Source organism: Diospyros lotus, chromosome 6 (genome assembly GCF_014633365.1).
Source record: "Diospyros lotus cultivar Yz01 chromosome 6, ASM1463336v1, whole genome shotgun sequence".
Taxonomy (NCBI): Eukaryota; Viridiplantae; Streptophyta; class Magnoliopsida; order Ericales; family Ebenaceae; genus Diospyros; species Diospyros lotus.
The window spans coordinates 37,132,950-37,146,324 of NC_068343.1; positions in this window are offsets into that span (position 1 = coordinate 37,132,950).

Genomic DNA, 13,375 nt, shown 5'->3' on the forward strand with positions numbered 1-13,375 from the left:
CTAGTCCAATAATCCGTGACTACTCGAATGTACTTGCTCATCACTGGGAGCTACCCAGAAGCACACACTCTTAAGTCACGTTCCCAGGGCCCTGGATTATTCGATTATTCTTGAACAATCACAAGGGGGTGAATCACAGAAACTATCTTGTATTAGTCTGTCTTAGCTAATTAGAAACCATACTCCCAACTCAAAAGGATATTGATCTTTGATAGACCTCACCTACAATGAATCTAAGAATATAGCTCTAGGTTCACTAGACCACCAACTAATACTCAAGTATTAGAGTACTCGTCCACGTAGTAGCAGTGATAGACTAGCTCCATGATAATTAGTACTTTGTCATTAGCTTCTATCACAGGTCCACTCTACGCATTCCAAATGCGCTTGTACAATTAGAGTAAACGGACTGTTTACTGGCTAAGGCAAGCCATCCTCCATTAGGATCTATTGCACAATGATCTTATCATGATAGAATGCCCAGTTCTATCAAAAGATCAAGAGTCATATTTTCTTGCTTATTAAGTATCCATGATTCATGCCTAACTGTGAAGAATGACCCATCACATGAATCACTTACTTAATAGCATGGACACCTTTCCAACAATTAAATGCAATTAATATATGTGCCATAAACTGAATAAAAGAAACATCATTACCATAAATTAAACAAAACGTGTCTTTAGGGCATACATTTCCAACAGTTAGTTCAAGTGGAATGATCTAGTTATTGGAATAAGGATCCGATGAAATGATTCGAGTGTATGGTTGACTCGGTAACCGTGATTATGGATCCGAGAGATTTAGAGACTGATGATTTGATTTCATTAGTTAAAATCCTTGCAATGAGGGACGAGATAACTGCGGTTATCGAAGATGATCGGATCAGTGATGATTAGTTGGATGTGACAGGGCCTAGCTGATGAGTTAAGGTCGAAGGATAAAATTTTCAAGGATTATTTGGTATCTCAGAAATAAGATATGGGATCCCACGGATTGGGACGAATGAGAGGCCAAAGATGACCAAATAATGGCGCGTGAGTACGTCAATTGATGAGCTGAATGTAGTGCGACCGATGTGACTCGCAAAGACGGGATAGGAAACCCTAGTAGCGTGATGACACTACTGGTCGGTGTTCGCAGTAACAGATCTGGATTTAGGGACCAAGGCAGAAGACTTGTGATGAGCTTACGATCAACGTATCAGGGAAGCTAGTTGGTTGTCTCACGGTATGGGTCAGGGACCCAGGGTCTAAGTTGCTTAGTGTACTGCTGAGGAGACGATTAGATGCTAAAGATATGGGGTAACACAATAGGGTCTATACCTTGTGGGGGAAGTCTAAGTCTCAATGGTCTGAGATGCGAGGTATGCCACTAGCTGTGATTGATAGAGGCCGGCAGCCTCGTGAACCGAAATGAGATGGATTGAATATGGACTGAGTGTCTTATTTAAAGAATTGCATCGGGGTTCGTGGTCATCTTAGGAGTGGGTGACACGACGAACAGTTCAAGACTCGAGGGATAGAATACCTCGGTGTCTAGTATGACAATGGGATCATGAGATAGTCGTGTTGGGTGGCTCAAAGGGAAAGCTACCTGACGTATGAAATGGAAAGGAAAGATGCATGCTCGTGAGCTGTGTAGGCGCTACCTATGAGGTGATGGAATCACCAGGACATGAGAAGGGCCTAGATGAAGGTTCTTACTGAAGGAGTTAGACTCAGGGCAACGATGACGAAAGATAGTTCTTGAAGGACTACGACGAGACCCTGCAGTTTTCACCTGAGATGTACCTGTGTGAGGGTCGACGTATGATGTAAGAGTAAGCCTACCATATGATGGGGGTGATAATGATAGCTGTGTGCTGGCTGACAAAAAGAGTAGTGCCTAGGAAGAACTAATTTAATGGTCGTGTGCCGATAATCAACTGGGTCTGAAGAACAAAATACGAGAGTTAATGGATTCTCGGTAAATGAGATTTCAAGAAGTGGAGCATGGCTAGTCTAAAACCTTGACTATGAATTGTGAGATGGAAGCCTCAACTCAAAGTAGAGATCGGGTACTAAAAAGGAAAGAATTAACGTATAGGTCGTATCGACCGAAAAAGGAATGATTAGGAGTCCTAGTCAACAGAGGTTGTGACTATGGTTCAGCATACCTAGGGAATCAGGTGGAGTTGTCGGTAGTCAACCCGACAAGGCGAAAGCACCATGATGAATAAGAGCCATGATTACAAAGAAATGGAATCCATGGGAGATAATTAGAACTAGATATCGTGGTCCGATTCGGATCTTTGGAGATAAATCAGTTTGTGATTTTTGAGGAATTTTCCTTACAAGAATTGATTGAGGATCTAGGGATTCGTGATGGAACTTTGGAGTTTCATGAAGAAATCCAGTAAGGGTTAGATGATTGGATCGAAAAAATCAAGTGATGGCAAATGTGCCAGGATGACGGGTTGCAGTATGGGAAACTGCAGACCTAAATCGATTAAGAGATCCGAAATTTTCAAAATGGAACTCTCATATGGCTAGACGGTTAGTCTAGGTAGCCCTGATAGGAAAATTGAGAGATATATATAGCTGGACAAACATTAAAATGATGTCGTCAAGTTATGAAATTAAAGGGCCTATTGTTACGAGGTACAGGCACCTGCAATCAGTGAAAAGCCATAAGAGAAGTGGAATATGACCAGGATATAGTCTCGAAAGATTTAACGGGATTATTTCTTAATGATGAAATTGATAATGATAGCTTGAGGATGTGAATTATCAGGTGATAATTAAGAGCCGATGTTTTTATCTTGATTTGATGAATTATTAAACAGCTACAAGAGGCTGAGATATTTTATAATCAATATGCAATCGAGGGTAAGACAATGGAATGAAACGTTAAAGTATCTAAAAAACATAATATTCATTCCATATGTTCAAATAGTTACAGGAAATCAAACCATACAATTACTTAAAGGAAAATGGCAAACCATAAAACTAATGACGATGCCAATGCTCAGTGAGGACGACGGTTGCCAAACACGATAGGTCCCAGCTCATCGATGTCATCTGGCTACTGCTGGCTTCACCAGGGTAAGGTGGAAGAGTAGCCTCTGAGAAATTAGGATGAGGGACATCCTCTGGGATGATAGGAAGATCGAAATTCTAGCTCGGGTTTTGATTAGATTGAGGAATAGGTTGGGGATACAAAGAATAATATGCGAATAGTGAATCTTGCAAATAAGCTCGATAAGCCTGCAACTCACTAACCTGCTGTTGAAGGGCAAGAATGTGAGATACACAGCCATAGACGGGATCTTGAAGTCGAGCTTGAGCTTCAAAGAGGAGTGATGGCGGCAAAACGAGCAATACCATCCTCATAACGGAAGTAAGAAGCAAAGATGCACTGTGAATTGCATCCTCTATTTAAAACTACGTAGGCACCGCATCGAGACCGGGGCCTTGGTATGTTACCCTATGGCATGTTGCGCCTTGGCATGATAGATCTGGGATCTGGCTAAATCTAAACAAATCAGATATGGGTCGGATTTAAATGGATGGGTCAAACAGATATGGGTTAGATCTAATGAGTCGAATCAGGGATGGGTCAAACCTGAAGCGGATTGGGTCGGGTCAGATCGACCCAGATCTGGTAGCAACGACAAGGACGACGATGGCTCAGTGGCGGTCGAGGGATGCCGAGTGAAGGCTGGTGGATGCACAAGAGGGCTAGCAGCGGTGACGACATGACGGATCTGGCTGATGCGAGGGCTAATTGGGCTGGCGATGATGGCGGGGAGGAGCCGTGATCGACGGCTGGGGTGCGGAGAAGCTGCACGGTGGCTCGTGGCTGATGGAGGAGCAGGTGCTGGAGGCGGTTGTGGAGGAGGCAGCAATGGCTGTTGGAGGCGGTGGCGACGCTGGAAAGCGGTGGCGGTCGGTGGTTGTTCGCGTGCAAGGTTGGCAGAGGAAGGAAGAAGAAGAAGAAAGAATAAATAAGAAAGAAAAAGAAAAAGGAAAAGGAAAAAAAGAGAGAGAAAAAAATAATAATAATAAAGGAGAGGATAATTTTCTCTTCTTTATGGGAAAACGTGTTTTATTATTCCGAAGATTTTGGTAAGAAGAAAAAAATTATTCGGACACGCGAAAGTTGAGTTCGGGGCTTTTCGGGTTTTTATAGTCGCAACCCTATGTTCCGAAACATGAAGCAAAGTAGGATTCGAAATAAAATTTTTGGGAATCAGGTTTTGAAATAGAATGCTAAGATGTTTCGAAATAAGATGTTTCGACAAGCTGTTGTCAGAAGGTAGCGATGGAACACTCTGGAATAATTATGTTCACAATAGGACTCATGAGAAAAGTTTAAATAAGAATAATCTGTCGGGTGCAGTAACAATTTATGATAGCTCAAAGGATCGGATTGCGTGTTAATGCAACATGACCAAATGTCAAAGGATCGGATTGCGTGTTCATGCAACATGACCAAATGATTACGTGTGGATTACACCAAGGCACAAAAGAGAACTACTTGATATATGACTTGGAACTAATAGCTAGGGTGTGTGCTCTTAAAATTATGGAGACACTACCAAAAGGGTTTTGGAGAAGTTCTGTTGTTAGGCACTATTGAATAACTCTTGGAACATCCTTGGGATTTGGAGAAGTTCTGGTAATGGGTCAAGGGGTTGACCAATACCGAAAAGGGTTTTAGTGTTATCTGATTGTTAGCGAATAATGAACCTAAACAGTTACACGCCATATAATATTGCGTTTGATATCAACATCGTGTACTAGAAATGTCTTTAGAAGTGATTGGTCAAAAGTTGACCCCTGGTGCCACCTACCAATAATGGAAGAGTTGAATTGCATAGTGCATAGTTGAAATGCATAGTAAAATTGTGAATGGTTAGAGTGAATTATTGGAAAAGGAGTTGCAAGAACTTCAGGAGGAATTCAATTTGGAGAGGAAGATCATGGAGGAGAGAGAAAGAGAAGGAAATGGTCTTCTGTTTCTCTTGCATGCATTCTTTTCTTCTTTTTCCTTTGAAATTCTTCTGTTGTTAGCATATATTTTACGTGTGAAGGTCACGCATAAAATTTTGAGACGCATGTACTTGTGATAAACAAACCCTTTGTGTCTAGTGCGAGAATATGTGATTGAAACGGTATCATTCAACATATTAGGTGTGGATCAACTAGGACCAGCACATATTGAGGTGGATTCTGTCTGAATACAGAAACCAATTTTGTATTTTATTCCTTCATCGGATAACATATATGTATTTATTTATATTCAATTATTGAATATGCATATTGCTTAAATACCTAGACTCTATTTGACGTGTATATTATATTTCATTTTCGTGTATCTGATGCACGATAAAAATTTTATTTTTTCTCATACCGTCATACTAGTGATTCCCTTCACAAATGGATCTGGCAAAGAGTGTCTAAGGAAACCTCTTGTGGTGGTTGGGCAAGTGATCATTCGACTTGAGATCACCATAGTGTTTTGCATGTGAATTTGTATACTTTTGACATTGTTATGGAAGCATCTCAATAATAGGTATGAGTGTGACAGTGATTGGGTATGTCATGTGATATAATTGAATAGCAATGGTATCATAACCCAAAATGGGGGTGAATTGGGTTATATAGAATTTTTATTAAATTTGATTTTTTTTGGCTGAAAAATGAGGATTTAGTGCAAATGATGATGAATAGTGGGATTTCTTAACAAAATAAGTGAAATGAAAAATAAAAGCAATTGAGACACAAGCAAGATTTATGGTGGTTCAACTAAATGATCTAATCCACTACTTTACCTCCTTATTAAGGATTTCAAACACCTCACTAAGTCCTCATACTTGAACACAAGACTAGGAAATACAACCTCCTACAATTAATGTAGGCCCTTTAGCAACCTTACTAGAAAATGCAAGAGATTTTACAGAGAAGAGAGTCTATGAGATGAATCTCTTAGTTACAAGTTCTCTCAAAATTAAATACAAGACTTGAAATCAAATGGTACAAATTAAATGCAAAGTTTTTGAGAGGCAATGAATAGAACAATTGAGCACTTGAAAGATTTGAACACTTGAATACTTGTAATAAATTCTATAAGAGCTTTAAATGATCCACCAGCCTTCTATTTATAGTGTTTGACGAGTGCTTGCAAAAATGTGCTCGTTGGTGGTAGTTAGGAGCAATTAATTAGTTCTAGAACTAGCCATTGGAGAAGTCTAGGAGAAAAATGGTCGATCGATTCTAAGAATCCGTTGACAGATTAGTTCATAAATTTGAAAATTGGTTAATATGAGGAGCAAAAACGGTTAACATATTGAAAAAAAGTCGACTAGTTTTTATGCAGTGGTTGTCAACTGCACTTAGTCGAGTGCCATCTTTGAACTGGTCGACAGGCTATCAGAGTCGATAGACAACATCAACATCAATCCCTTTTTCTTGACTGTAGCCTTATGCCACAAGTCTTGCTTTGTTTTTGACTATTGTCCCATTTTCATCTATTTTTTTTTCTAAAGATCCATTTTGTTCCTCTGGCTTACCTATCCTTCGGTTTAGGAACTAAGATCCATACCTTGTTCCTTTCTAACTGATTGACCTCTTCTTGCATAGCCACAATCTAGCTTGGATCATCTATAGCCTCATCTATGGTTTTTGGCTCCAGATTGGATATGAAGGCTACATAATCACATTGATTTCTTAGATAGGATCTCGTTCTTACTCCTTGATTCATATCCCTTAGGATTCTAGACCCATCTACATAAGTTATTTCTCTATGGACAATAGAGTCTTTTGGCTCATCTTCTATAACTTATGTCAGAATATTTTCATTTTCTTTTTCACTTGGATTTTATAGGATTTCCCATTCATCATCTTCAGGTTGCTGGATTGCTGGGATCTTTTCATTATTTTCATTGAAGCTTACATGGACATATTCTTTCACAATCATAGTTCTTCTATTATAAATCCTATAAGCTTTGCTAGAATTTGAATATTCTAGAAACACACCTTCATCACTCTTAGGGTCAATTTTTCCTAAGTTATCATTACCATTGTTTAAAACAAAACACTTACATCCAACAGCTCTAAAGTATGCTTTATTTGGTTTCCTGTCTTTATACAATTCATATTTCATATGGAGTCTTTTTAAGAATTGGTCTGATATAAACTCTATTTAAGATATGGCAACCAGTATTTATTGCTTTAGCCCAAAAATACTTAGGTAATGAATTCTTACACAACATGGTCTTAACAATTTCTACTAGTGACCTGTTCTTCCTCTCCACAACTCCATTTTATTGAGGAGTTCTAGGAGCTAAAAAATGTGATTAATTCCATTTTCATCATAAAAGCCCTTGAATGAACTATTCTCAAACTCCTTTCCATAATCACTCATAATATTAGAGATTTCTAAATCTTTTTCTATTTGGATTCTCTTCCACAATTTTATAAATTCCTCAAAAGTATCGTCTTTGTTCATTATGAATGAAATCCAAGTAAAATAAGAATAATCATTAATAACCACAAATATATATGATTTACCTCCTAAGCTATTTGATCTTATAGGTGTTAGTATTGTGTGCCCTCATGCTAGATTTGAATGACATCTAGAGGGCTTGTTTTATGCATTTATAGTATCTTTATATAAATTTATAAAATGCAAGATTTTTTTTCATTCATATTTTTTTCAATCAATTATATGAATGAGTTCCTAGATTTCTTGTTTGATAATCTTATTCTCAAGATGTTAACATTGTGTGACATGATTCTTTGGTAACAAAACTTCTTAAACTATTCCCAGTCCTTAGATTTATTGGATAGGGACTTCGATTAATTGAGTATGGACTAGCATAAGGGTTGCTACCTCTATAACACCCACTCTCCTAGAACTATCCGAGACGAGGTGCTACGAGAAAATAGATAAAATAAAATAAAACTCTCTGATAATCTAAAATCTGATACCATAACTGAATATCTCAATCAAACTAAAAACTATAAACTCTGTTTAAGGGAAAATCCCTCAACTGAAATATGAAACAATCCTAAACTGACTAGACACTTTAAACTAACAAAACTCCTAGACATCTTTGATCTTTAGCGACTCTACGTACACATACTACTAGCCACTGCTGCTAGACCCCACATCTGGTACTCCCCCATTAGGATCTGGAATGGTGAAGACTACAAGGTGAGCTACAAAGCTTAGCAAGTAATAAGCTAGAAATGATAACTAAAGTTGAATCGAAAAATATCGATACTGGTAGAATACTTATTGAACTTGTACTGAGTATAATCACTGTCTATTTGCATTCAAAAAATGTAATGCACATAAGTTATAAACTAAATGCAGGTATGCAACTTTGGCTCATAGGCCCACATAACTAAATGCAGGTATGCCCCTAGGCCCCTGGTTGTCACCAGGCAAGCAACACATAAACTGAAAACTGGTATGATCCCCGCGGACAAGCCATCTGGCGGTCATACTGAATGCAATGTCCAAACATATGCTAGCATATGATATGAAGTGCTCCATATAAAGTCATGCTTAACGCTCTTACCAAGATGTATGCACATAAACTCACAAAATAATGCTGATCTTGTTATAATAAATACTAGACATGAAATATGATCTTCAATATATTGGAATACAAAGATTCTATGAATTATGTATTATGATATGGACATGATTAACTTGTTATATTCTGGCATATAAATTCAATATTTGGAGGTATTGAATATTTTTATTTGAATAAAACTTGAATTAAGCAAAACTGGAAGTTTAATTGAATTTCTGAAAAAGCCATCCGGATAACAGGAAGGATATCCAGATATGAGGAATGACATCTGGATATGAAAAAGGCTCATCTGGATATATTGGCATTCAAATCAGAAGCTATTCGGATATGATGGGTTATATTCGGATATGAACTAGGATATCCGGATATGATTCAAGTCATCTGGATATCTCACTGAGGCATTCGGACATGAAATTCCAAAACTTGAGAGGGACATCCAGAAATAAAATTGTTAGTGTAGGTGTTCTAGACCCAATCAAATTGGGTATGTTGTGCACTGACAATTATAATCGTGTTTATTATTTGAATAAAGAGTTGTTCAAATTCACAAGAAGTCATTCTATTAGTTTCTTGTTATTATTGTAATAACCGAATGAAACTAGATAGAAGTTCATATGATGTATACTGTGATTAATCTATAAAGATGTGAGATGATGCATCATAGTTTCTAGACATCATTAAACGTCCCAAGTCGTAGCAATGTCAAGAATGGACATTAACAATTGCGGTAAGACTTGTATGTGTTATGTTTTTGATATGTGATAGTAATGGGGGTCTCACACCCATAGGCATGAGGATGCTTAGACAAGTACATATGTGACCAATGTTGGAGAACGTATCAATGGACATGATTTGTTATGAGAATCCATTTTAGTTATATGTTGATGGTATTATCATACGAGATGGGTGTAACTAATCCTTGGACCTAAGGTTGTCACGGTCATCTCATAAGAAGACCGATATGCTTTGACATCGTTTCAATAGGCCTAGACAAAGGCTGCACGTGGGTGATCGTTGGGCATATCGTGAGGCTTATGGAGACGGGTGCATAACCAAGATGTGACTCGTCTATCCCTTGATAGAGGATGATGTATCTAAGGCGCCTTCGGTGGATATTCACTTTAAATCCATGGACATGGTGAAAGAAATCAATAAGGAGTTATTGACTCACTTTCTATTAAGTGAAGTTATCCGGATGACCAAGGAAAAACTCATGTGATCATAATCAAGCAACACATTGCCAAACTTGAGATCACATAAGATACATTGACAAGATGATCGAATTACACGGTAACCATGGTTGTGAAAGGTTATTTGCGCATTATGAATCATTCTGAATAATTTGGTAGGAATGATGTCTTGCTAGAGGCCAATTTTGTCTTATGTGTTCATATTAACACATTGCCAACATATTCGGAAGCCTAATGAGTCATATGCAATAGGTACAGTCCCTGGTTTAAACTAGGAGAGCGGACGTATGGTTAAGTGGGACACTTTGGCAAGAAGTTATGCCGTCGTAGGTTCTCACGGAAAAAGAACAAAGAAACGTAATGACGTCGATATAATGAGGGGTAGTCATAAAGGAAAGAGTGTCCTAAAATAACAATTGATTAAATTAGAAATGAGTTTCTAATTTAATAATTTTCTATTTATTAGAGTAATAAATAGGAAATAAAATATATTTGGGCTTAAGTTAATATTTAGACTAAATTGGATTTGGGTCAAATATTAAATTAAATATTATATTTAGACTAAATTGGATTTGGACCAAATATTAAATTAAATATTATATTTGGACTAAATTAGATTGGCCCAAATATTATATTAAATATCATATTTGGGCTAAATTAGATTTGGATTAAATATTAAATAATAAATATTTGGGCTTGAATTAGATTTGGGTTAAATATTTTATAAATGGATTTGGGCCACTTAATTATATTTCTAGTTGGACTAGGATAAGCCTACTTAAGATTCTAGTTGAACTAGGATTAATGGGTTAGCCCAATCCATTAGGGTTTAAGAAACCCTAGAAGGCTTATCTATAAATACCCTTTTATGGGTTGCACAAATTGAGGAATTAATGGTTGTGTGGTTTTTCAAGAGTTGAAAAATGAATGCCATTCACTCTTTCCCGTTTCTTTTTGGCATCGATTTGAAACGTGGGCGTTCTTTTTAGTCCATACACAAGCCGCAAAAAGGAGAAAGAGCTAGCACTCCTATTCCGCTCTCCTTACCAAAGGACGCGTGCCGCGTATCACGAGTTAGAGGCCAGACGCATGGACGACTCCAATCCTCGAACTACTCAAAAATCTAAAGGTTAGATTTATTTTATTTATATGTGAATGATTTAATTTCGACGTTGATCCAATCGCCAGGATCGGGGTAAGGTTCAAAATTTTTGAATTACGTTGCTTGCCCCGTAGCGATCTTGCTTTACTTTCAAAAACAAGGCATCCAGATATACTAGGCCTATTCGGATAGAAGGGAAGGGCATTCAGATATGAGCTATCCAAATGTATGAAGAACCATTCAAATATCACACGCAAAGAACTTGGGACTTATCTGGATATGAATCAATATATTTGGATATTACTCTCAACAAGAACTGGATGCATCTGGATACGACTCGAAGCATCTGAATATCACTCAAATAAAACCTATCTAGATATAACTCAAGGCATCCGGATATCTCTTTCAATGCATGTTGGGCATATCCGGATACAAAAACAAAGCATCCTGATATCACTAGTGTAACACCCCAAATTTCTTGAGCGTGTTATATCTTAAGATTTCGAGAATATAAAATTTTTTCATATCACAATAGCTGTCATACATCATACAATATTCCAAAAACCCTAATTTTCACCTTCTCAGCTTAACAAACCCAATAATCAAATAGCTAAGCCAGGCGTTAAAATCTGGAATACGGAAGCTAGATCAAACCTGATATGGTTCTCAACCATAATACTTTATTTATCATAAAATTGTTCAAGACGTTTACAAAATTTATTACATCATCTCTCGCAAATGATAACTGAACATCTTAAACATATCCAAAATTACATAGGTTCGCACATAAGCAAGAATATGCTAAACATACAATGGCAGTAAATTAAACTTATTCTTCAACTACCTCCTTTCCCTTAGAGCCGCTCGTCGAACTTGGAATGTTTGAATATTCAGGGATATAGTCCAATTAGAAAATGAATCTTCTAGTGAGAAACTCCAAAAAAATAGTTTATATCGATGCATGATCAGGTATAAAATGTATGAAAAGACAACGAGAACTACTCCGAAGTGCCTCATGAACACGTAGCCTCCTCCAATGAGAGCTTTCTCAATGGCGCACGCATAGTGCCTCTCGGGAGGTCCCTAACCATGTCACTTCGGCCCAACCTCATAGCACTCATGCAAGCACCACATCCGTTGTCCCTTAGGCTCACGGTCTTCCCCACGAGAGCTTTCTCGATGGCGCACGCATAGTGCCTCTCGGGGGATATCTGACTTTTGCCCTCGGCCAACAAAAAATAGGTACAATAGTATGGCCACATGAATTTTATAGATGCAACAGTTAAAAAGCCAATAGCATATAATTTTCAGAAAAATACATTTCATATATGCATCATGATTTCACGGAAGAGAATAACAAGTGTTTATGTGTAAGAACTTCATGAAACATGTCTCATGCAATAGAAGTCTCTCATAAGAGAATAGAAAATAGGATTTGGAGTATAGGAGTCTCACCTTGTTGGTTTATCTCTTCGACGGTATAATTTCACAACAAACGGCCTAGGTTTCTGCAGAAAATACATGTTTCAGTAAACCTAAACCCAAATATTTTTATATAGGATTGAAGGGTATTAAATTAGGGGCATAACTGGAAAATTTGAAGGAAAATAGGCCTCTCACGCGCCCCTAGAAGGTGGCTCACACGTCTTCACGCGCAGCCACTTCTGGTGCGTGTATCTCACACACTGCTGCCAGATTTTGGACAACATTGCGCCGTTTTCGTATTTCAGCCATATCTCCCTCGTTTTAACTCCGATTCGACCCCCGTTTGAACCTACGCGACCCTCTCTTCCCCCTCTATAGGATTATCAAAAAAAAAAAAAAAAAAAAATCAGACTTACCTCAGTTTTTTACTGACTAATTTTGGCGAACTCCGGTGAAGACCCGCAAGTCCGATGAGGCTCGTTCTCCCCGGCTTCTCCTTCGATTCCTTCTCGCCTTCTTGCCGAACTTCCTACTCTCTCTCTAGAGCAAGCTCCTCCTATTAGTGTGACTCAACTCTCAAAGTTGTTTGGAATGATTTGAGAACAGCCCATGGTCCCTTTTTATAGATTTCTCCAACCAATAACATTATGCCACTTATCACAATTTTAGCTATGGACTCCAAAGTCTCAAACCTATAATTGAATGGCTTTTGAAATCCAAAGCTAGAATGAATTCAACTTTTGAAATCCAAGCTAAAACCCCAAACTTCTTTCAAATAACACTTTGGCCCTTATTTCAAGTCCTCAACTTCAATATTTTACCACATAAGCTCTTAATTTTATCCTTCTTTCGCTTGAATAATTTTCTAATTACAATTACACCCTCAAACATCAAATTTATCGAGATACTTAAAATTCCAAAATTAATAACTCAATATATACGATTTTTCGGAAGCCCCTTACCATCATTCGATCTTTTTAGGCTACAACTTAGCTTAACCGAAAACCATTTCTGATTTGATTTCTTTCAGCGTCATAAATCTCGCCTCGAGACGCTCATCAAAAATAT